Source organism: Ovis aries, chromosome 3, assembly GCF_016772045.2.
Source record: "Ovis aries strain OAR_USU_Benz2616 breed Rambouillet chromosome 3, ARS-UI_Ramb_v3.0, whole genome shotgun sequence".
NCBI lineage: Eukaryota > Metazoa > Chordata > Mammalia > Artiodactyla > Bovidae > Ovis > Ovis aries.
In genome coordinates this window covers 59152820-59177271 of record NC_056056.1, presented here as the reverse complement: position 1 = coordinate 59177271, position 24452 = coordinate 59152820, and positions in this window count along the sequence as shown.

The following is a 24452-nucleotide window of genomic DNA, read 5'->3' as shown; positions in this document are numbered from 1 at the left end:
ACATAAACACCTGCTTGAAGAAAGACTTTGAAGAGATCTCTGTATTAGTGCCATTCACATAGAAAACTGAGCAGTCACAAGGGGCCAGAAACACTGTTAGGAAAAGAACAAATAAAGCTGAGAGGCTTATGAGAAGCATTGCCAGCTTGACTGCTGCCTATTCCACCTGACATTCTGGCTGTGTCTCCTCTTCCATCACTGCAAGTTGTCAGGGTGTTTGTGGATAAACACAGTCCCTTCTCTGGGTGATCTATCTTCTTGCTCTGCTTGGTTTTTGCATGGATCACTGCCTATCCTTGGTGAAATGGCCTAGAAACTTCAACAAGCATTTAAAAAAAAATCAAATGCTGACTTAATTGCTCTACAAATGCAAGATACTGTCTCTGTATCTCTATATGGCTCCCTTTAGACCCTGAGCGAACTGACAAGGTCTCATCACCAACTGGAAGCATCCTGGCTTCTTACAGATTAGAAAATTTGGACATCTTAGGCTCTTCTTGGCCTGGTCCCAACCTTACCTCTCCATGTCTCCAATTTCATCTACCACTTCATTTTCCAAAATGATTTTTTCTCCTTACCATCTGTCATCTTCCTTTCTTAAAATTCTATCCCAAATGCTCATTCTTTCTTCTTCAGCAATCAGCCAGCTCAAATGCCACCTGCTCCAAATGCCTTCTCTGATTGCCCTAGATTTTCACAGCATTGTCTCTTTATGTGCCCAACTCCTATCTCAAACAGGCTGAGACTATGTGTGAAAATCCAGGTGTGGGAGATATTGAATGATTCCTTGCTGCTGGAATGGTAAAGCTTATTGAATTTATTATATATATAATTACTAGCACCAGGAAATTTAAAAAAAAAAAGGTTTAATGCGCTGCATTCAGCAATATTCTCTTCTTATATTTGTTGTTCCTTCTCAGTACCTGCTCTGGCAGGTGGGATTTCTACCTAACCCAGCATCCTCCAGGGAACCAGTACTGGAGAACTTAAAAAATGTTCTTCTCTTCACTTCATATCTGGTTTCCAAGACTGTTGATTTGTTATAATGTCATGGGCCCAGCAGACCACTGGGTGAAAATCAATTTACCAAATGACCAATTAGCTGAACCAGCCCTATCTTTGGGCTTCCCTGGTGGCTCAGCTGGTAAAGAATCTGCCTGTAATGCAGGGGACCTGGGTTCAATCCCTGGGTTGGGAAGATCTGGAGAAGAGAATGGCTACCCACTCCAGTATTCTGGCCTGGATAATTCAATGGACTATACAGTCTATGCAGACTTGTGAAAAGGAATTATTTAGGCTAGATCTTAGAGAATGGGCAGAATTCAGATAAAAGATGATAAGGGAGGGAAGAAAAAGTACATTCCAGAGGAAGGAAGCAGCACGAGCAAAAAAATTTCCAACAAAAAAAAGAAAGAAAGAAAAGGGGGAAAATCGTTTTAAAATAGATGATTGGTGAATACAGGATACTTCCCTGTGGGTACATATGCTATTATAAATACAAATGAATAAGTCATCCAAACCTTCTGTCTTCATTAGATTAGTTCAGGTCAGTTCAGTCACTCAGTCATGTCCGACTCTTTGTGACCCCATGGACTGCAGCACACCAGGCTTCCTTGTCCATCACCAACTCCCAGAGCTTACTTAAACTCATGTCCATCAAGCTGGTGATGCCATCTAACCATCTCATCCTCTATCATCCCCTTTTCCTCCTGCCTTCAATCTTTCCAAGCATTAGGGTCTTTTCCAGTGAGTCAGTTCTTCCAATCAGTTGGCCAAATTATTGGAGTTTCAGCTTCAGCATCAGTCCTTCTAATGAATATTCAGGACTCATTTTCTTTAGGATTGACTGGTTGGATCTCCTTGCAGTCCAAGGGACTGAGTCTTCTCAACACCACAACTCAAAAGCATCAATTCTTCAATGCTCAGCTTTCTTTATAGTCCAAGTCTCACATCCACACATGGCTACTGGAAAAACCAGATCTTGCTTAGTACTGCTTCTGTTCTTCTATTTCTTGGTGACATAAGTTCTGCTAAAGGATGGAGATCTAGCCCTGAAGAATAAATTTGCCTCCCTAAAGGTTCAACTTCTGTCAATGGAAATGGACTTGAGTTAAATGGAAGTTAGCTCATGCTGTCACACAGCTGGGTATAAGGTGAAATCCAGGATATTTGTTCAGTAGTTTTGGTAACCTCAAAAAGAACGATAGATGACGTTATGCTTAGTGCACCTGCCTGCTTTCCAGTGTTCCTCGAGCCTTGATCTGAGAATCTTCTGCATGGTGATGGCAGAGGCAGGGGTAGTGTGTATCAGAGTACAGGCTCCAGGAACAGACCCAGACTCCTATCAGTCTCTTCAGGGGTGGAGCCAAGCATCTGAATTGTAAGACCTGGTGCTATTTTATTTATTCAAGTTTGAGATTAAATGCAAATAAATAAATACACCAAGACTGAAATGCGAATCTTGAAAACATTTTATTTTTTTACAGGACTCAAGACCAGCCCTTCTGTTCAATATATGTATCTTGGTATTCCTTCTTTCAGGTAAAAGACCTACTTTAAATGTCTAACATGTAAATACAGGATAAACACCTAAACATCACAAAAGTCAGAAACTATTTGATTTCTGACTTTTGTCAGAAAGTTGGTGCCTATGAGACATCCACTTTAAATATAAAGATACAATTTTTTAAAAAGTATAGAAAAATATATACCATGCTAACACTGAAATGAAAAGATTGGTATGGATATATGAATATTAGATAAAGATTTCAGATTCCAAAGATAAAGATAATAATGAAAAGGTCACTTCAAGAAGAATACAGTTCAGTTCAGTTCAGTTCAGTTCAGTCGCTTAGTCGTGTCTGACTCTTTGCAACCCCATGAATCGCAGCATGTCAGGCCTCCCTGTCCACCACCATCTCCCGGAGTTCACTCAGATTCATGTCCATCAAGTCAGTGATGCGATCCAGCCATCTCATCCTCTGTCGTCCCCTTCTCCTTCTGCCCCCAATCCTTCCCAGCATCAGAGTCTTTTCCAATGAGTCAACTCTTCTCATGAGGTGGCCAAAGTACTGGAGTTTCAGCTTTAGCATCATTCCCTCCAAAGAAATCCCAGGGATGATCTCCTTCAGAATGGACTGGTTGGATCTCCTTGCAGTCCAAGGGACTCTCAAGAGTCTTCTCCAATACCACACTTCAAACGCATCAATTCTTCAGCACTCAGCTTTCTTCATAGTCCAACTCTCACATGACTACTGGAAAAACCATAGCCTTGACTAGTTGGACCTTAGTCAGCAAAGTAATGTCTCTGCTTTTGAATATGCTATCTAGGTTGGTCATAACTCTTCTTCCAAGGAGTAAGCGTCTTTTAATTTCATGGCTGCAGTCACCATCTGCAGTGATTTTGGAGCATCCCCAAAATAAAGTTGGACACTGTTTCCACTGTTTCCCCATCTATTTCCCATGAAGTGATGGGACCAGATGCCATGATCTTCGTTTTCTGAATGCTGAGCTTTAAGTCAACTTTTTCACTCTTCACTTTCACTTTCATCAAGAGGCTTTTTAGTTCCTCTTCACTTTCTGCCATAAGGGTGGTGTCATCTGCATATCTGAGGTTATTGATATTTCTCCCGGCAATCTTGATTCTAGCTTGTGTTTCTTCCAGTCCAGCGTTTCTCATTATGTACTCTGCATAGAAGTTAAATAAGCAGGGTGACAATATACAGCCTTGACATATTCCTTTTCCTATTTGGAACCAGTCTGTTGTTCCATGTCCAGTTCTAACTGTTGCTTCCTGACCTGCATACACATTTCTCAAGAGGCAGGTCAGGTGAACAATCCTAAATGTTTGTGCATCTAATATCATAGCTTCGAAAATAAAGTAAAAACTGAGAGAACTACAAGGAGAAATGTCAATTCTTATCTATCAATATTGAATAGAACAAGTAGACTGAAAATCAGTAAGGACATTGAAGATTTGATTAATACAATTTACAAACTTAATCTACTTAACATTTATAGAATATCATGTCCAACAGTAGCAAAATATACATTCCTTTCAAATTCACATAAAACATTTACCAAGGTTGACTATGTTCCAGGCCATAAAACAAGACTCAAGAAAAGGAAAAAAAAAATTTGGGGGGGGGGGGCGGGTTATGCCATGCGCCATTAGGAATAATTCCCCTACCAGGGATTGAACCCATGCCCACCATAGTGGAAGCGTGGAGTCTTCACTACTGGACTGCAAGGGAAGTTTCCAAGTCTCAAGAAATTTTAAAGGATTTAAATCATACAAAGCATGTTCTCAGACCACAATAGAGTTAAATTAGAAATTAAGCAGCTCTCTGGGAAATCTCCAAGCATTAGAAAACTAAACAACACACTTCTAAAAACTCAAGAAGAAATTTAAAAAAGGGAAGTTAAAAAGTATTTTAAACGGAATGAAAACAAAAATGTAACATCAAAATTTGTGGATGCAGATAACACTTGGAGAGAGATTTTTGACCTTAAATACCTATAGTAGAAATGAAATGTCTTAAGTTAGGGTTGCCAGACTTAGCAGATAAAAATACAGGATACCCAACTGAATTTCAGATAAACAATTAAATTTTATTTAGTGTATGTCCCATGGATATTTAAGATAAATTAAAATATTTTGTATGTAAAATTAAAATTTAACTGAGCATCCTATATTCTACCAAGTAACCTATCTAAATTAATGCTCCCAGATTTCACCTTAAGAAAGTAGAAAAAGAAGATCAAATTAAAGTCAAAGGAACCAGGAAAAAGGGGAAAAAATAAAGTTCAAAGCAAAAATAAGAAAACAATAGGGAAAATCAATGAGGCCAAAAATGGTTCTTGGAGATTAATAAAACTGATAAATCTTTAGCTAGATTCATGAGAGAGATAAATTACAAATATCACGGGACTTCCCCTGTGGTCCAGTGGTTAGACTCCACGCTGCCAGTGTAGGGGGCACACGTTCAATGTTTGGGGATCTAAGATCCCACATGCCACGTGGCTAAAAGATTTTAAAAAAGAAGAAGAGAAAAACAAACAAACATCAGGAATGAGGGAGAGGGAATACCTCTACAAATCCTAGAAATACAGCAAGGATAATAAGAAACTATGAACAGGACTTTTCCGGTGGTGCAGTAGCTGAGAATTGGCCTGCCAGTGCAGGGGACACTGATCCCTGGCCCGGGAAGATGCCACATACCTAGGAGGAACTAAGCTGCAGCGCCACAACTACTGAGACCAAGTGCTGCAACTGCTGAAGCCTGAGCTCCTAGAGCCTGTCCTCTACAACAGGAGAAGCCACCGCAGTGAGCAGCCCGTGCGCCACAGCTAGAGAGCAGCCTCTGCTCGCCACAACTGGAGCCTGTCCTCTACAACAGGAGAAGCCACCGCAGTGAGCAGCCCGTGCGCCACAGCTAGAGAGCAGCCTCTGCTCGCCACAACTGGAGCCTGTCCTCTACAACAGGAGAAGCCACCGCAGTGAGCAGCCCACGCGCCACAGCTAGAGAGCAGCCTCTGCTCGCCACAACTGGAGCCTGTCCTCTACAACAGGAGAAGCCACCGCAGTGAGCAGCCCACGCGCCACAGCTAGAGAGCAGCCTCTGCTCGCCACAACTGGAGCCTGTCCTCTACAACAGGAGAAGCCACCGCAGTGAGCAGCCCACGCGCCACAGCTAGAGAGCAGCCTCTGCTCGCCACAACTGGAGAAAGCCTGCCCAAACCCAACAGAAACCCAGCACAGCCAATAAAAAAACAAAAAGTGGACAACTTTATGTCAGTAAACTTAACAACTTAGATGAAGTAGACAAATTCCTTGAAAGATACAAACTGCTAAAACATACTTTAGAAGAAAAAATAACCTGAATGGTCTTGTATTTATTAAAGAAATTGAATGCATAATTTAAAATTTCCCACAAAGAAAACTTCAGGCCTATGTAGCTCCACTGGTGAATTCTATCAAGTATTTAAGAAGAAAATATCAATTCTATGCATACTCTTCCAGAAAATCGAAGACAATGAAACATCTCCCAATTTATTTTGTGAAGGGACGTTATCCTTATATCGAAACCAGATAAAGACCTTACCAGAAAAAAAAAGTATTAATATCTCTCATGAACATAGACATAAAAATTCTTACCAAAATTTTAGAAAATCAAATCCAGAAATATTCTTTTAAAGAAGATAATACTTCAGGACTAGATGGGGTTTATTCTGGGAGTGAAGAGTTTAACATTTGAAAATCAGTTAATAATTCATCCAATTAACAGACTAAAGAGAAAAAACGCTACCATCATTTCAGAATATGCAGAAAAAGTATTTACAAAATTAAACACATGTTCCTGACAAAAACTCTTAGTCAAGTAGACTTATAGGGGAACTTCCTCAACTAGAAAACGTACAGCTAACATCTTCCTCAATGGTACAAAACTACATACCTTCCCCTTAAGACTGGAAACAAGGCAAGGATATCCACTCTGGCCAGTCCTATTCAATGCCATTGGAGTCCTGGCTAATGTAATAAGTCAAGAAAAGGCAGCAAAATCCACAGATACTGGGAAAGAAGAAATCATCACTATTTGCAGAGAACAGAATTACCTACGTAGAAAATAAAAAAAGAATATACAAAAGGGTTCCAAAAACTAAAGTTTAGCAAGATTATAGTATATAAGGTAAACAATAGAATCTCACTCTATACCTTGTAATAATTAACTCAGAATGAATCACAGACCTAACATGTAAAATCTTACACTATAAAACTTCCAGAAAAAAATACAGAAGAAAATCTTTGGGATAAGCAAAGATTTTTCAGATACAATACTAAAAAACATGTCCATAAAGAATTTGTTTTATTTCTTGTTTGTGGGGGTGGTTACATCTCTTCTATGTTTGTCAAAACTCACAGAACTGTACACTAAAAACATGGTGACTCTAATGTATGTAAATTGTTACTTAACAAAAAAATCAAATGTAAAATAAAAGTGTGACACATTTTAAATACTATGCAAAGCTTATTAGGAACTAATCATCCTGCAGGTGACAAATGCAGTGGCATTGTTTGGAGGCAGAGACAACTAGGGAGAGGCTGAAAATAGTGAAAAGCAAGCAGTCACTAAAGGACTTGAAACAAAGTAGGAGCTGGAGAAGAGATAATCAAGCAAACACTCCGCGTGAGAAACAGAGAAGAGGGAGACACATGGCACCTTAAAGTAAAGTCACTCATTCGAATCTGGTTCTTAGCGCCCCATGGACTGTAGCCTGCCAGGCTCCTCTGTCCATGGGGTTTTCCAGGCAAGAATACTGGAGTGGGTTGCCATTTCCTTCTCCAGGGGATCTTCCGGACCTAGGGATCAAACCCGAGTCTCCCGCATTGCAGGCAGACTCTAGGGTGCCTTACTCACCCTTTAAATAACACAGCAGGAGGGTGGTGGCTGAAGTCTGGTTGGCAGTAATGATGAAGGGGGACCCAGGACAAACCTGGAGAGAGCAGCCTAGTGAATGGATAACTAAGTACAGAGTTTAGCACATCACCATTATGTCAGCATGCAATGGAAAGAACACGGAGCCAGGAGTCCAGATATCTAGGTTCCAGCCAGGTGAAGCCAGATAAACCCGAGACATCACATCTGTCATGAGGGTTAGTAATGATGGCTCTCAAGCCTCTTCCTCTAACAGTCTTCCAGTTATGTAGTTCATACCCTGAGTCTGACTGAAATATACCTTTACACAGTCCTTAGTTTATGCAGTGCTGTTAGAGCCAGCCTCATTCATCCGCTGGAGGTGCTGTGGAATGTATGTTGTTACCGTTTTCGTGTGCTCAGTTGCGCCCGACTCTTTGTCACTCCTGGACTGTAGCCCATCAGGCTCCTCTGTTCATGGGAATTTTTTCAGGCAAGAATACTGGAGCTGGTTGCCATTTCCTACTCCAGGCGATCTTCCCGACCCAGGGATCGAACCCAAGTCTCTTGCGTCTTCTTATTCACCTTTTACATCTGATGAAACTGTTAAACAGTCTCACTTAAAGTCATATTAAGTCCTATCCCTTTCACCCATCCCACAGTGAGCAGTGGTGACTTGCTAGGTAGAAGGCTTTGGGTTGAGGTTCAGACAGAAAAGCTTGCTATCTCCAGTGAGCTAAGGAGAGTGTGCCAGGTACATAAACAACTCTTCGCATCTTAGCTATTGCTTCTGAAAGCCCTACTTCCAGTTCCCAGTCTTGTAAATACTTGTGATAGTCGGTGCGTAGGCTGAATACTGGCCTTGCAAAGATACTAGGGTTCTACTTTCTAGAATTTGGCAATATGTTACTTTACATGTTAAAAGAGATTTGGCAAGTGTGATTAAATTCAGGAAGTGAATTTTTCAAGTAAATCTCAAAGTGAGAAATTATCCCTGGATTATCCAGGTAGGTCCATTGTAATCACCAGTGGGAGGCTAGGGAAAAAAAAAAAAAAAGTGTGAGGATGGAAACAGAGGTTGGAGTGGTACACTTTGAAGATGGAGGGAAGGGACCACAAGCCTAAGAATGCAAGTGACCTCTGGAAACTGGAAAAGGCAAAGAAATGAATTCTCCCCTGAAAACTCCAGAAGGAATGCAGCACTAGTGACTCCTTGATTTTACACTTCAGTATTTGATTTTACCTCCAGTATTGCAAGAGAATAAATTTGTGTTGCTTTAAGTCACTAAATTTGTGGTAATTTATTATATCATTAATAGACATATGGTAGGGAAGGAGAATGCTGATATTTCAGAATTAGATGTGTTTATAAAATGTAAAGCCAGAAATTGTTTAATTCTTGCCCTACATTTAAAACAAAGCAAAATGTGAACATGCTCACACACATTCCTGTCGATGGCTTAAGCAACATATCTCATTTGTCCTATAAAAAAATGACCTTAGTTTTGCTGTGTTTAGCAGATACTATTTAACACAAAGAAATTGTTATATGATTCCCTCCAGGACACCAAATAAATTAAGGACAAATAAAATCCTTTTCCAGACTTCCCTAGAGGTCTAGTAGTTAATAGAATGAGCTTCCAATGCAGGGAGAGTGGGTTCAATTCCTGTTCAGGGAACAAAGATCCCATATGCCTTAGGGTTCAGCCAAAAAATAATAATAATAATTTTTTTAAAAAAGATTCTTTTCTACCCAGAATTGCACTCAGACAAACAAACGCGAAGGGAACGTTTACTAATACAAAGTCATTTTAGGGCTTGAGTGGAGACAAATAATGGTTTAAAAACCAGTTGGAGGTTCTGATCATTTATGTCCATAATTTTCTGCTCCAATTTTCAAATTTTCCACGTTTATCTCCATAATACATTCAGACTTCTCAGATACGGATTTCTGATTCAGAATAAAACCATTCTTAATTCTCTGAAAGTAAGCATTGAACTACCTCAGGAGTTTATAAAAGGGTGTATGGGAATAAATCTTCCTGAAAATTCGCTTAACATTTGTTTGAGCCAACCTCTGGCTTTGAGAGTGACCTCCTGCTCCATTGCCCTAAGCATGAGTTTCTTGGTCATTCCAGTCCTGTGTTAACAGACAGTGACATCATCCGCAGCCGAGAGATGGCTCTCAGGTTACCATACAGATTGACTTAAGCTCCAGAGAGGATTACAGGGCAGACCTTGGCTAAGTGTGCAGATGCTGTTACAGCTAAATCAAAGGTAACTGTGAGGTCTCTGGCAGCCACCTGTCAACAGGTAAGGGAAGGAGGAGCCCATAAAGGAACCTTGAGTCATGATGACATTCTCCAAGCTTTATTTTTATTTCAGGTTAAAGGGTCAGACAGAAAAGCCATTCGCAGTGGTCTTTATTTATGGTTCTCAGAGGCCTGGTTGGTGAAGCATCTTGAAGAAGAAGGATGGCTCAGGTGGGAGCCCTGTTTCCCCACCCACCTGATGACAGACTGGGGGCCTCGCACTTTGTGAAAGCCCAGCTTTTTATGAATGAGCATTAATGTTTGCAGGCACAACACGAGAGCCATCCTCTCTCCTGTGCAGAGAGCTGTGTTTTCCCTCTGTCCTCCCTTCCTGGCCACCTGAAAAGATGCATTCCTATCACCTGTCACTGGCCTTTGAAGGCCAGGTAAGGAGATACAAGCATCCCTGGCTGGCAAGCTTGGCTGGGGGAGATTCTCACATTCTTCTCCAATGCTCAAAAGCCAGTGCAAGACTTCCCTCATGGTCTGGTGCTTAAGAATACACGTGCAAATGCAGAGGACATGGGTTCGGATCCCTGGTTTGGGAAGATTCCACATGCTGTGGGGCAAATAGACTTGTGTGTTGCAACAACTGAGCCTGCACCCCCTAGAGCCTGTGTTCCACAAAAAGAAAGCCACCACAATAAGTCCTCACAGCACAACTAGAGACTAGCCCCTGCTCACCACAGCTAGAGAAAGCCTGTGTGCAGCAATGAAGACCCAGTGCAGACAAAAATAATTACATTAAAAAAAATACAGTGCAAATGTTTTATTTGTGCCTTCTCTTGATGCAAGAATAAGATTCCAATCTTTGCAGAGGTCATCTTCCCTGAGTAGGTGCAGCACTCAGAGAAAATGGCCAGAGAGAAGCAGAGAGGGAAGGAGACCCCTTACCCTGTTGCTCTGGGTCCCCTCTACCTCCTTCTCATCCTTTAAGGTTCAATTTGGACCTCTCCCCCACCTCCCAGTCTGATGGCATGGTCCTCTACACTGATGTCCAACTGACGCAGTGGGTTGGCAGACAGAAAGTGGAGGGGGCGGGGTGGGGCTGAATGTCTTCTTTGCCAACTGAAGGCTTCAGGACCTCAACTTCTGGGAGCTAGATTCGTCCTCTGTGAAGGAAATTTGATAAAGTCAGCCTCCAATGCAGTGTGTTGAAAAATACCTTTTCCTCAACTCATTGCCTGGCTGTCTCATTCTCATCCTTCAGCGAGAGGCCTACTCTTCACCTTCCCCCTCATCCACCCTTCCAGAAAAAGCGAAGGAACCTCTTCTGTATTGTTCCATAAACCTGGCCCACAGAAGCTGCTCAAAAAGTATTTGCTGAATGATGCAGGCTTAGCCAGCCTCATGGGCTGTATCATTCAAGACAGTCAAAAATGTGCCCATCACGGCTCATGTAACCCTCCCATCTAACATATTTTACCAAGAAAAGAAGAGCTGCCTTAATATTCAATTAATGGTAGGACTTCCCTAGTGGTTAAGAATCTGCCTTGCCCTGCCTGGGTTTGATCCCTGATTGAGAAACTAAGATCCCACACGCCAATGAACAATAAGCCCACTCACCACAACTAACATCTCATATAGCTACTTTAAAAATACTCAGTTAATGGCACTAAAGGGGTAGACTGACAGAAGAGTGATCTGCGATGGATCAAGTCTGGCAAATATATGAGGAATTGGGTCTGAAACATCTTTCTGCTTTTCTCAAGAGACCAAGAGCTGGCCAGGGGTGGGTGACGGCTTGTTCACCCCTGTATTCCTGCACCTGGCAAAATACCTGTATCCAGTTATTATTATCCTGTATCATTTAAGCAAAATGATAGGGAGATAAATGAATCAAAGATTTTTGAAATGTCTTTACATGCACGGACAAATACGAGATATAGTGTTCTCTTTGTTACCTCCACTGCAAGTAGAGCTTGTGCCTTCCCCACATGCGTGCCTTGACCCCTTCCTTGGTCACCTGGAAAGACTTGTTTCCATTGTCATAACTGGCCTGTCAAGGGCAGGTGAGTAGGTACAAGCACCCATGATTGACAATCTTGGGTCTGGGAGATTCTTATATATCATAAGGCAGCTAAACCCTGGTAACAGTATTAACTGATAACTGATATGTTAGTTAATAATAAAGTATACCCTTTCCAAAAGACACTGCCATTTAGTCTGATGATTCTCTTTCTTTCTGCAGCTTCTCTGGGTTTTCTGTTGCTGTGTGGGCTTTCTCTAGTTGTGCTGCTCTTCTTTGGTACTCTCTGGCTTCTCATTGTGGCGGCTTTTCTTTTTGCGGAGCACAGGCTCTAGGCACGTGGGCTTCAGTGTTTGCAGCGCATGGGTTCTAGAGCGTGGGCTCAGTAGTTGTAGCACGCGGGCTTAGCTGCTGTGCGGCATGTAGAATCTTCCCAGACCAGGTATTGATCCTGTGTCCCCTGCAACGGCAGGTGGATTCTTACCCACTGTACCATGAGAGAAGTCTTACTTTGATGATTCTTGAAAACAAGAGATTTTAGCACACAAAACAGCAAAGTTGTCACAGACAGATGAGTAGAAATGATACTTTGGAACACAGAACAGCCTCAAGACACCAGTTGAAACAATTTTCATCATTCCAAAAGAAATTCCATACCCATTAGCAGTCACTTCCATTTCCTGCCTCCCTCCACCTTATAAATGGAATCTTACAATATATGGTCTTTTGTAATTAACTTCTTAGCATCATGTTTTCAAGGTTGATCCATGTTGTAGCATGTATCAGTATCTCATTTCTTTTTATTGCCAAATATACGCCCTTGTATTGCTATCCAACTTTTCCACATCTACTCATCAGTTAATAGACCCCTGGGTTGTTTCCCATTTTTGGCTGTTTCTCCTGAAGACACTTCTATATTTCTCCAGTTATCCAGTTATCATTGCTATCTAATGCAATCCTTTGTGTGTGACTTTGGACTTTTACTGTCATAACTTTCAGAATATTCTCACCATTCCTAATGCAGAAATTTCATGATGATGTGCCTTGGTGGAATTTGAATTTATCATTCAATGCCCTGATCGCTCAATGGAACTTTTTAACTGAGATACCTGAGGCTTCAAAACTGGGAAGTTTTCTTGTATGATTTCTTTATACTTTGCTTTCTTCCATTTTCTTGACTATTTTTTTAATTCATATGACTGGATGTTGGATCTTCTGGCTTGATACTTTCTTATCCTCTCCTACTTTTCATTTCCTTTGTTTTAATTATAGTTTCTAGAACATTCTTTTAACTTCATTTTCTAACCTTTCTGTTAAAGTAGCATGTATGTGTGTTTTTATATAAAAATGGTCATCTAAATGACACATCTGAGTATTTTGTTCTAACAGAAAATGTGATCATTACTCACTCAGTAAGCTTCAAAATAAAATTTTAAAGGAAAATTAAAAGCTCATTTTCACATGTAAAGGATCTCTTATTGCATGTTATAGTGTAGGCACCTTCTGCTAAAAAACCCATCTCATGTGTAATCAGTTGCAATGTGTTTGTTCTTTTACACTTGGCTGTTTTATGGTTTGGGCTTCCCAGGTGGCGCTAGTGGTAAAGTTTCCACTTGCCAATTCAGGAGACTAAGAGACACAAGTTTGATCCCTGGGTCAGGAAGATACCTTGGAGGAGGGCATGGCAACTCACTCCAGTATTCTTGCCTGGAGAATTCCATGGACAGAGTTGCCTGGGCGGCTACAGTCCTTGAGGTCTCAAAAGAGTCAGACACAACTGAAGTGACCTAGCATGCACACATTTGTGATCTGGGTAAGTTGGTTCCTTGGGCAGAGGACAAAAGGATACCATGAGAAGGGGTCTTCATTTTTGTCTCGTCTTCTATGCTATTTTGTGGGAAATGATGGTAAAGCTATAGAGTAAAATGTCTTTTCGGGGTGACATGTGGCTCATATACCTTCCTCTTGCTGACCATCCCTGAAGCCTTTCACCTTCTTGGGAAACAAAAGAGTATGTGGTTTAGTACATACATTCTGAACCCCGAGAGACTCGCTTTAAAAACACTGACCTTGACCGTACAAGCCACAGGATCTTGGCTTTGAAATCCTTCTGTCTCAGTTTCTTCATCTGTAAAATGCAGTTAGTAATAACAGCCACTCATGGCGTGAGGGAGCTCTGTTGCTTTGTGGGAAGAAGCACTTAGAATAGAATCCAGCCGAGCAGTGCTTTTAACCCCTGTCCTCTGTATTGGTTTTCCATTGCTGCTGAGCGGCCTAAAAAACCACAGATTTGTGATCTTACAGTTCTGGGGGTCAGAAGTCCTAAAATCAAAGTCTCAACAGGGCTACATTCCTTTTAGAAGCGTCAGGGGAGAGTTTCACCCATTGCCTTGCCTGTTCCAGCTCACCTATGTTCCCTGGCTCATGGCTCCTTCCTTCATCTTCAAAGCACATCAATTCGGCTTCAGCTTCTGCTGTCACATCTCGGACTCTGATCTTCCTGCCTCCCTTTTATTTATGTTTATATTTATTTATTTGGCTGCTTTGGGTCTTCGTCACAACATGCGAGATCTTAGTTGTGGTGCATGGGCTCTGGAGCAGGAGATTCAGTAGTTGTGGTGTTCCAGCTTAGTTGCTGCATGGCATGTGAGATCTTAGTTCCCAGTGTGTGCGTGTGTGTTAATTTCTCAGTCATGTCTAACTCTTTGCAACCTCATGGACTGTAGGCCCCGCCAGGCTCCTCGGTCTACGGGACTTCCCAGGCAAGAATACTGGAGTGGTTGGCCATTCCCTTCTTCAGGGGACTTTCCTGACCCAGGGTCGAACCCAGGTCTCCTGCATGCCCATTCTGACTGTCTGAGCCACCAGGGAAGTCTTTTATTTCCCAGACCAGGGGTCCAACCAGCGCCCCCTGCAGTGGAAGCTCAGAGTCTTAACCACTGGACTGCCAGGGAATTCCTTGCAAAGTTCGTTTTACCGAGTGAGGAAACACAGTCACAGTTCCAGGTAATCTGGGGATATCTGTATCTTTGGAGCAGCATTCTTTTGCCTGCCACAGCTGTCTTGCAAGTTGGTGGAAACACTGTCCCTCTGTGTGTTATACAGGGCTTCCCTGGTGGCTCAGTAGGTAAAGAATCTGACTTCAAAGCAGGAGACTCAGGTTCGATCTCTGGGTTGGGAAGATCCCCTAGAGTAGGAAATGGCAACCCACTCCAATATTCTTGCCTGGAGAATCCTGGACAGAGGAGCCTGGTGGCTACAGTCCATGGGGTCGCAAAGAGTCAGACACAACTAAGCGCGGACCTCCACCACCAGGTATGAGTAAAGAGAGTAGCTCTGGCCTTGAGAAGAGGATTAGCGGGAATGGAAGGCCTGTGTTGTGAGAATGTATGTACAACAACAACAAGAAGAACAAATCCCACTTGTAGCTGTGGGCATGAGACTCCTTTCCTTCCCAAAATTAAAAGAATAAGGCTTTGGAGGCCAGGGGAACAGTGCCGTGAAAGCAAGGGATTCGGACCAGGCCAGGGGGGCCAGCTATAAGGAAGCAGCACTCAGCTGTTGTAAAGGATGGATTAGACACACACTCCAGGTGTTTTGAGATAACTCTCCCAAAGCACTCAGCTCTCTGCATTCCTTTCCACGACTCTCTAAGAAAAGTGTCTCTTCTGGCTTAGGAAGAATAAAAAAATTGCCACTCCGACACCCTCATCTTAATCCCTTGCCATTTGGAGAACAATAGAGAAAGCACACCTGACAAAGGTGCCGGGCTCCTGTCCAGGGCTGCTCTGCTTTGTGAAGGGCTCACAGGGAAGCTTCATCCCACGCTTCCTCCAAGGCTGGAGGCACAGACCAAGACAAGGCCCTGATTTCAGTTTCTTTAGGAAATGTGTTAAGGAAAGATTGGAAAGATGGCTTTGGGAGTCATCATCTGAGGCTGGTGCTTCTAGCCCTGGGGCTCCCAGACATTACCTCCACAATTTAAATTTGAAATTAGGGGGCCTTCCTGGTGGTCCAGTGATTAAGATGCTGTGTTCCCACTATAGGAGGCACAGGTTCAATCTCTGGTTGGGGACGATACCACGTGCCGTGGCACAGCTAAAAGAAAAAATCATAAACTCTTGTCAGACCTAACTTTTTCACCAGACAAGAATTAAAAATGTCAGGACACTGAGATGCATTTTCAAATGCTTGGTAGAAGGGACATCACCTACTGTAAAGCAGCTGCAATGTAAATGTTCTCCCAGCGACTACTCAGCAAACAGTACCAAAGCATCTCTGGATATTGTTGCTGTTCACTTGCTAAGTGGTGTCCGACTCTTTGTGACCCCATGGACTGCAGCATGCCAGGATTCCCTGTCCATCACCATCTCCCAGAGATTGCTCAGACTCATGTCCATTTAGCCAATGATGCCATCCAACCATCTTATCCTCTGCTGCCCCCTTCTCCTTTTGCCTTCAATCATTTCCAGCATCAGGTCTTTTCCAGTGAGACGGCTCTTCGCATCAGGTGGCCAAGGTATTGGAGCTTTAGCTTCAGCATCAGTCCTTCCAATGAATATTCAGGGTTGATTTCCTTTAGAATTGACTGATTTGATCTCGTTACTGTCTGAGGGACTCTTAAGAGTCTTCCTCAACACCACAATTGAAAAGCATATCACTGGATATAAGGAACATGAAAGTCTTTTTTCAAATGCCTTTCCTCCAAGTACTCTCCTTTAATACTGTCCACAATAAAAATGGACTAATTTCAGGCAATAAAACCAAGCAGATGTGTCATATGGGAAAGTCAGAATCATCTCTCTCTCTTCTAATAGTTTTTGCAGGAGCCATCGCTGCGTGGAGTGCAACAGAACAGACTGACAATTGAGGGGCTGCGATTCTTCTCTGCTGCTTTTCCCCCGCACTTCCTTGAAGCTGAGATCATCTGCAAGGAGCACACCTGAACAATGGGCAGGAAGGCGGTTTATTATAAAGTGCTTTCAGGGCTTCCCTGATGGCTCAGTGGTAAAGAGTCTGCCTGCCAATGCAGGACACATGGATTTGATCCCTGATCCAGGAAGATCCCTCATGCTACAGAGCAACTCAGCCCATGGACTACAACTACTGAGCCCACATGTCACAGCTGCTGAAGCCTGAACGCCCTAGAGCCTGGGCTCCACAATAAGAGAAGCTATTGCAATGAGAAGCTTGCACAACTCAGCTAGAGCAACCCCTACTCATTGCAACTAGAGAAAGCCTCCGTGCAGCAACGAAGACCCAGCCCAGTCAAAAATAAATAAATAAAATTATAGAAAAAAAAATGAAGTGCTTTCATATTTCAAAAATAAAGTGCAAAAATTCTTCATTGGTCATTAATAGATAGATCCCTGGATGTAGGGAGGCATTTTCACAGAGTAGGTTGCAACGGGCTCTGCACACTCCATGGTGATAGTGAGAGATGGAAATGAGACTAAGGAAGAGAAGATCAAGAAATTACCAGGCTTGGACTTCCCTGGTGGTCCAGTGGTTAAGACTCTGTGCTACCAATGCCAGGGGGTATGGGTTCAATCCCTGATCAGGGAACTAAGAGTACACATGCCCTGAGGCGAGGCCAAAAGATCTTTTTAAAAAGAGGAAAGAAAAAAAGAAACCACCATAGTATAACCCCAAACCTCTGATTCTCCAGAAGTCTTCTTGACTGCATGCCTCGCTGTTATTTTCCTGAGTCATCAAATGAGAAATTTCAAAAAGCAGAAGACTGAAAGTACACTTTTTCAGATTCTCTGTGGTTTCATTTTATAAGTGATTCAACATCAACTACCTTTATGGCATGCTTTCCAAGTGTTCCACTGGCTATAATATTTTTCATATTAATTAATTAATTAATCATTTAATTACTTTATTATTGAAGTGTAGTTGACTTATAATATTGTACTAGCATCAAGTGAATAGCAAAGCGATTTGGCTATACGTATATATATATATATATGTATCTATGTTCTTTTTTATGTTTCCTGCATTGGCAGGCAAGTTCTTTACCACTAGCGCCACCTGGGAAGCCCCCTCTATATTCTTTTTAAAAATTCTTTTCCATTATAGTTTATTATAAGATACTGAATGTGGTTCCCTGTGCTAGGCAGTCAACCTTTGCTGTTTTCTTCTTAATGTTTAATTAAAATATTTGCTCATAGAGGACTTACCATTCCTACAAAAGAGGCAGAAACTTTGAGTAATCTAGGTTTTAAAAAAAGATAGATACACAGATATATCATATGTAATGTAGCTCACATCTATATCTCAGAAGTTTAGTTTGATAGTCAATAGGCTATATACCTTTCTGACTAGGACACTTGTCAAATGTCAATAATAGCATCAAAAAGTATACCAACAATAGGAAACCATGGAATCCTAATTACCTTTGTTTTGCCACCACTCCTATTACAGATTTTCCTTAAATGTCAGTGTCGTGGGAGAAGGAAAGGGTGGGATGATTTGAGAGAATAGCATTGAAATATATACATTACTATATGTAAGATAGATGACTTCCCTGTAGCTCTTAAGTTAAAGAATCTGCCTGCAATGCAGGAGACCCAGGTTTGATCCCTGGGTTGGGAAGATCCCCTGGAGGAGGGCATGGCAACCCACTCCAGTATTCTTTCCTGGAGAATTCCAGGGACAGAGGAGCCTGGTGGCTACAGTCCATGTGGTCGTAAGGAGTCAGACACGACTGAGCAATTAACATTGCTACAACTTAATAAAATACATACCAGTGAGAGTTCGATGTATGACACAGAGCACCCAAAGCGGGTGCTCTGTGATGACTTGGAGGGATGGGGTGGGAAGGCAGGTGAGAGGAAGGGTTCAGGATGGAGGGGACACCTGTATGCCTACGGCAGAAGCCATCACAATATTGTAAACTAATATCTTCCAATTAAAATAAATAAATTTTTTTTTAAATTAAAAGGCAGAAAAGAAATGTCAGTGTCACTTTTGGACTAAATAGCCAATTGTATAAACGAGTCTCTGACTGAGAATTAAGCTTCCTTCCAAAAACAATGAATGAAGTTATAGAATAAGTAATTTTATTTCACAGAAAAGGCTAGGAAAATTCCCATACATAATGTTTTATTAATTCAACAGTTTTTAAGGGTCCAAGCCTCTGCTGGATGGAGGCACAGAAGCCTCAACCCTCGCACCAGAGTTGAGCAAGCATTTCTCATCAGCACTCACTTGCCGAGGAAGGGAGTTCACCTTCTCAGCCTTGCATGTGGACAATTTTGAACCAGAGTGCAGAACTGGAACTCATCAAACTGGTGACCGATAGGTTTGCCCCTTCCCCAAGTTCAGCCCTTCCCCTCTGCCAGGTCACTCATTACAAGATGTCAGCTACTTCTTTCTCTGCCTCCTTCCTCTCTCTCACAGCTCCACTGCCTTCCTCTCTCAACATTCATTCATTTATCCAGCAAATATTTATGGAGCTCCATCTCTGGAGGTGAGCGCAATAGATATGGCTCCTGCCCTGGGAAGTCCAGAGTCCAACACTGCAAGGACATATCAACCAAACAGTCACACAATTACACACTAGTTACCAGCTGTGAAAGTACTATGAATACAAGTAATATGAGCGCTTTCCTGGTGGCTCAGTGGTGAAGAATCCACCGGCCATTGCCGGAGATATGGGTTCAATCCCTGCTCTGGGAAGATCCCACATGGCTTGGAGCAACTAAGCCCGTGCACCACAACTATGGCGCCTGTGCTCAACAGCCCGGGAGCCGCAATTACTGAAGCCTGCATGCCTTACAGGGCATGATCCACAGCAAGAGAAGCCACCGCAATGAGAAGCCTGTGCACAGCAGCTAGAGAGTAGCTCCTGCCCATCACAGCTAGAGAAAAACCCGCGCAGCAACAAAGACCCAGCACAGCCAAAAACAAATAAATAAAATGGGAAAAAAAGTAACATGAGATGATTATAAAGGAGCCCTCACCTACATTGGGAGGGAGAGGGGGGAAGGAGCTAGAGCTGCTTTTCTGAGGATGAAGCTTTGAGCTGGCATCTGAAGAACAGGTAGCAATTAACTGGCTGAAAGACGGGAAAGTGGTCCAGGCCCAGGAAGGAGAATTTGCCAAGACCCTCAGGAGGCAAGGCGTATTATTTCTCTTTTCTTTTCCTAACTCTGAGTTACCTCTTATAATTATCCCCAACAAAAGAGCGTGGAGGTGGGGGGCAGGAGGTGGGGGGAACTACATCTATAAGAATTGAAATTCTTGCTGCTGAACAAAAGTTATCCAGAAGTAAGTTCAGGATGAAACTTAGTGGCTCAGTCATGTCCGACTCTTTGTGACCCCATGGACTATAGCCTGCCAGGCTCCTCTGTCCATGGGATTCCCTAGGTGAGAATACTGGAGTGGGTAGTTATTCCCTTCTCCAGGGGATCTTTCTGACCCAGGGATAGAACCCAGGTCTCCTACATTGCAGGCAGATTCTTTACCAGTGGGTTTAATGTATGAGGATGTAGGACTTGGGGAGGTGTGATCCTGACTACCAACTATACGCTGGTACCCTTTCCTTCTCTCTTTTTAGCACAAGAGCTATGCCCCTGCCCACTGGATCTGTTGTTTTAGCAGGGCACAGACCTCCCATAGACTACAGTTCCCAGCTTCCTTTGCAGCCATGGGGTGTCCATCTAAGTTCCAATGGGATTTCAGTGGAAATAGAAGTTGCTTCCTTTAAGGGAGATTGCTTGTTTTCCCTCCCCATGGCCACATTCTTAACCAGCGGATCACGAGGGAAGTAAGGTCTACCATGCTCTCTTCTGACAGAGAAAGTTCCTGGGTCACTGGGAAGGTTCTGGTGCATAGTCACACCCCAGGTCAGGACTGTTCCATGAGACAGAAGTTCACTGTAATATTGCATTTGGGGGTTTCCTTAAGTTAGCCTGTCCCCCAATTAACAGTGAAGTGGTTGTCTAACTTAATCATTTGGTCTTCATAATGCCAACCAAGACAAAAGTCATCACCAAAATCATGATGGAAAAGACGAAGAAATTTGATTATCTAAGAGTTTTGTAGGTTAGCAAACACAAGTCAAATCAAATGTCAAATGCCAAAACTGGAAAACAGTATTTGCAACACAGGATAGATGAAAGACTAACATCACATGCTTTTTGTTCTGGCTGCGCCTCTTGACTTGCAGGATCTTTAGTTCCCCGACCAGGGACTGAACCTAGGCCCTGGCAGTGAAAGTGCCAAGTCCTAACCACTGGACTGCCAGGGGTTTCCACATACATTTTATTAAGTATTAACTACTTATCAGGCATTGTGCTGAGTGCTTTATAAGGACTGTCCTGATTAAGACTAACTATAGGGACTTCCCTGGTGGCTCAGTAGCTAAGACTCCATGCTCCCAACTCAGGGGACCCACGTTCAACCCCTGGTCAGGGAATTAGATCTCACAGGCTGCAACTGAAGATCTCGAAAGCTGCAACAAAGATGAAAGTGCCACAACTAACACCTGGTGCACCTAAATAAATAAATATTAAAAAAAAAAAAGACTATAACCTGGCGTGAAGGTGCAATGCAACACAGTGATTAATCATGGACTCCAAATTCATCACCAACTTGCTGTGCGGCTTTGGGGAAGTGACCTAAAATGGGGATAATAATAGTACCTTCTTCCTAGGGTTTATGAAAATTAGATGCTACAACATTGCTATGAACAGTGGGGCGGGCAGGTGGTGCCCTGTATGAGGACAAACTAGTAAGGCAATAATTAGGTCTGATACCCAGTGCCTGCTCTCCAAGTCAGGTGCCTTAGTGCAGGGTGATGCCAGCCCCATAAAGGAGTGCCTTTTTCTAATTTTCACAAAGATGCCTTAAGGACTAGTGGCCCTGAAATGAGATGCTAGGAAATGCTCCCTGGGAAGACCAAGCAGTCAGCAGGGGAGCAGGGGCTGCTCGGGACAAGTTAACAACTATCACTAACATTGTTCTCATTCTTCTGATGAGAAAACAGGCTTAGGGAGGCTAAGTGATTTCTCTACCACAGAATTCAGACAGTCTTATAGATGCATAACAAAAAGACAAACAATCCAACAGAAATATGTAAAGGACACACCCTTCACAGAAAAAAATAATACACGTACGAAAAGACATACAAAATTACTCATAATTAAAGAACAGAAATTTGGACTTCCCTGGTGGTGCAGTGGATAAGAATCTGCCTGCCAAAGCAGGGGACACAGGTTTGATCTCTGGTCTGGGTTCCACACGCCTCAGAGCTACTCAAGCCTGTGTGCCAGCCACAGCTACTGAGCTCCCAGTGCTGCAGCTACTGAAGCCCGGCACCTAAAGCCTATCCTCCACAACAGGAGAAGCCACTGCAATGAGAAGCCCGAGAACTTCAATGAAGAGCAGCCATCGTTCACTGCAACTAGAGAAAGCCCGCACGCAGCAAGGCAGACCCAACCAGCAAGACCAGAAATGAATGAATAAAATAAAGGAGTGAAAGTTGAAACAGTAAACGAGACATTTTTCATCTCTTAGATTAGTAAACGTGGGTTACATTCAGTCTTGAATAAAACTGTGAGGAAACAGTCTCTTGCACCATTGATGGGCCCGTAAGTTATCCTGGGAGGCTTCTTTCTATCCCAAGTTTCATAACTAATCATTGAATTCCAATCCCTTAAATACTCAGGGTTTCTGATCTAGGATAATGGTCAGCTGATCCTGGACATGGGCAAGCTTTTGCTGGTCAGTGGCTCGTCACTACAAGGTTTTCTCCAAGGTTTTCATATTTAAGTTTAGAGACTGTGCTATGCCTAGTCGCTCAGTCGTGTCCAACTCTTTGCAACCCCATGGACTGCAGCCCGTCAGGCTCCTCTGTCCATGGGGATTCTCCAGGCAATGATACTGGAGTGGGTTGCCATGCCCTCCTCCAGGAAGTTTAGATACTAAGAAATTTTTATTGTTTCAGAGCTTTAAAAAAAGAATGCTTCAGGACTTCTCCGGTGGTTCAGTGGCTGAGACGCCTCAATTCCAAGGCAGGGGGCCCAAGTTTGACCCCTGGTCAGGGAACTAGATCCCATATGCCACAACTAGAGATCCTGTAAACTGAAACGAAGATCAAAGATCCTGAGTGCCAAAACTAAGACCTAGCAAAGCCAAATAAATAACTATTAAACAAAGTAGAGATTAAAATTTGTTTCCTTTTTTTTTAAAAAAAAAAAAGAGTGCTTCATTGTATACTTTGCACTGAATTTATCTTGGCTTTGGGTCAATAAGATGTAAACTTCTGAAATAATTGCCTTTGGAAAGGCAACAAAATGGGAATCCTCCGGTGGTCCAGTGGTTGGAAGTCTCTACATCTCCACTGGAGGAGACGTGGGTTCAACCGCTGGCCTGGGAACTAAGATGAGATGGTTGGCTATGCTCAGTCGCTTCCGTCATGTCCGACTCTTTGTGACCCCATGGACTGCAGCCCAACAGGCTCCTCTGTCCATAGGCTTCTCCAGGCAAGAATACTGGAGTGGGTTGTCATTTCCTACTCCAGGGGATCTTCTCTACCCAGGGACTGAACCAGCGTCTCTAATGTCTCTTGCATTGACAGGTGGGTTCTTTACCACTAGCGCCACCTGGGAAGCCCAAGATGGTGGAGGGGGAGGCAACAAAACAAAAAATGTTAACATGAGTGTTTACAATTATTCTGTATAAATCATTCCTCTTCTTGCCTCTTGACAGAGACTATACAATGTTATTCACTCTTTACTGAAGACTCAGGGTCATCATTATTGAAACTCAACATCAAACTGTTTTATATTTACCTACAGGCCCAAATAAATTAAGGGGAATATTCAATAAATGATGTTGGGACATCCAAGTGCCCTTCCGGAAAAAATAGAAGAAAAAATTATTTTGTATTCTCAGAATAGGGAAGAACTGACAGCTATGACATGAAATTTAGATGTCCTTAAAGAAGATATTGACATTCGATGACATAAAAATGACACCTGAATGGTAAAAGACAAAACAAAAATCAAAAAAATAACTGAAACAAAGTCAAAAGACAATATGAGAAAAAACACTGTAACTCATATTATAGACAAGGGGCTCAGGTTCCCCAAAACAAATGGAGTACTTAGAAATCAATAAGAAAGTTATTAATATCTTAGACGAAAGTATTATCACAACTCCCACAGATTCAACCTAATCACTTCCCTTTTTTTGCCTGTTTTTCTTAGCCAAGGGTAACTTGAGGGCAGAAACTCTATTTCTTATGCCTTGTCCAGACCCTGGCACATCTTTGTCAGTTCATTCAGTTCAGTTCAGTCGCTCAGTCGTGTCCGACTCTTTGCGACCCCATGAATCACAGCACACCAGGCCTGCCTGTCCATCACCAACTCCCAGAGGTCACTCAGACTCACGTCCATCGAGTCCGTGATGCCATCCAGCCATCTCATCCTCTGTCGTCCCCTTCTCCTCGGGCCCCCAATCCCTCCCAGCATCAGAGTCTTTTCCAATGAGTCAACTCTTCGCATGAGGTGGCTGACGTACTGGAGTTTGAGCTTTAGCATCATTCCTTCCAAAGAAATCCCAGGGCTGATCTCCTTCAGAATGGACTGGTTGAATCTCCTTGCAGTCCAAGGGACTCTCAAGAGTCTTCTCCAACACCACAGTTCAAAAGCATCAATTCTTCAGTGCTCAGCCTTCTTCACAGTCCAACTCTCACATCCATACATGACCACAGGTAAAACCATAGCCTTGACTAGACGGACCTTA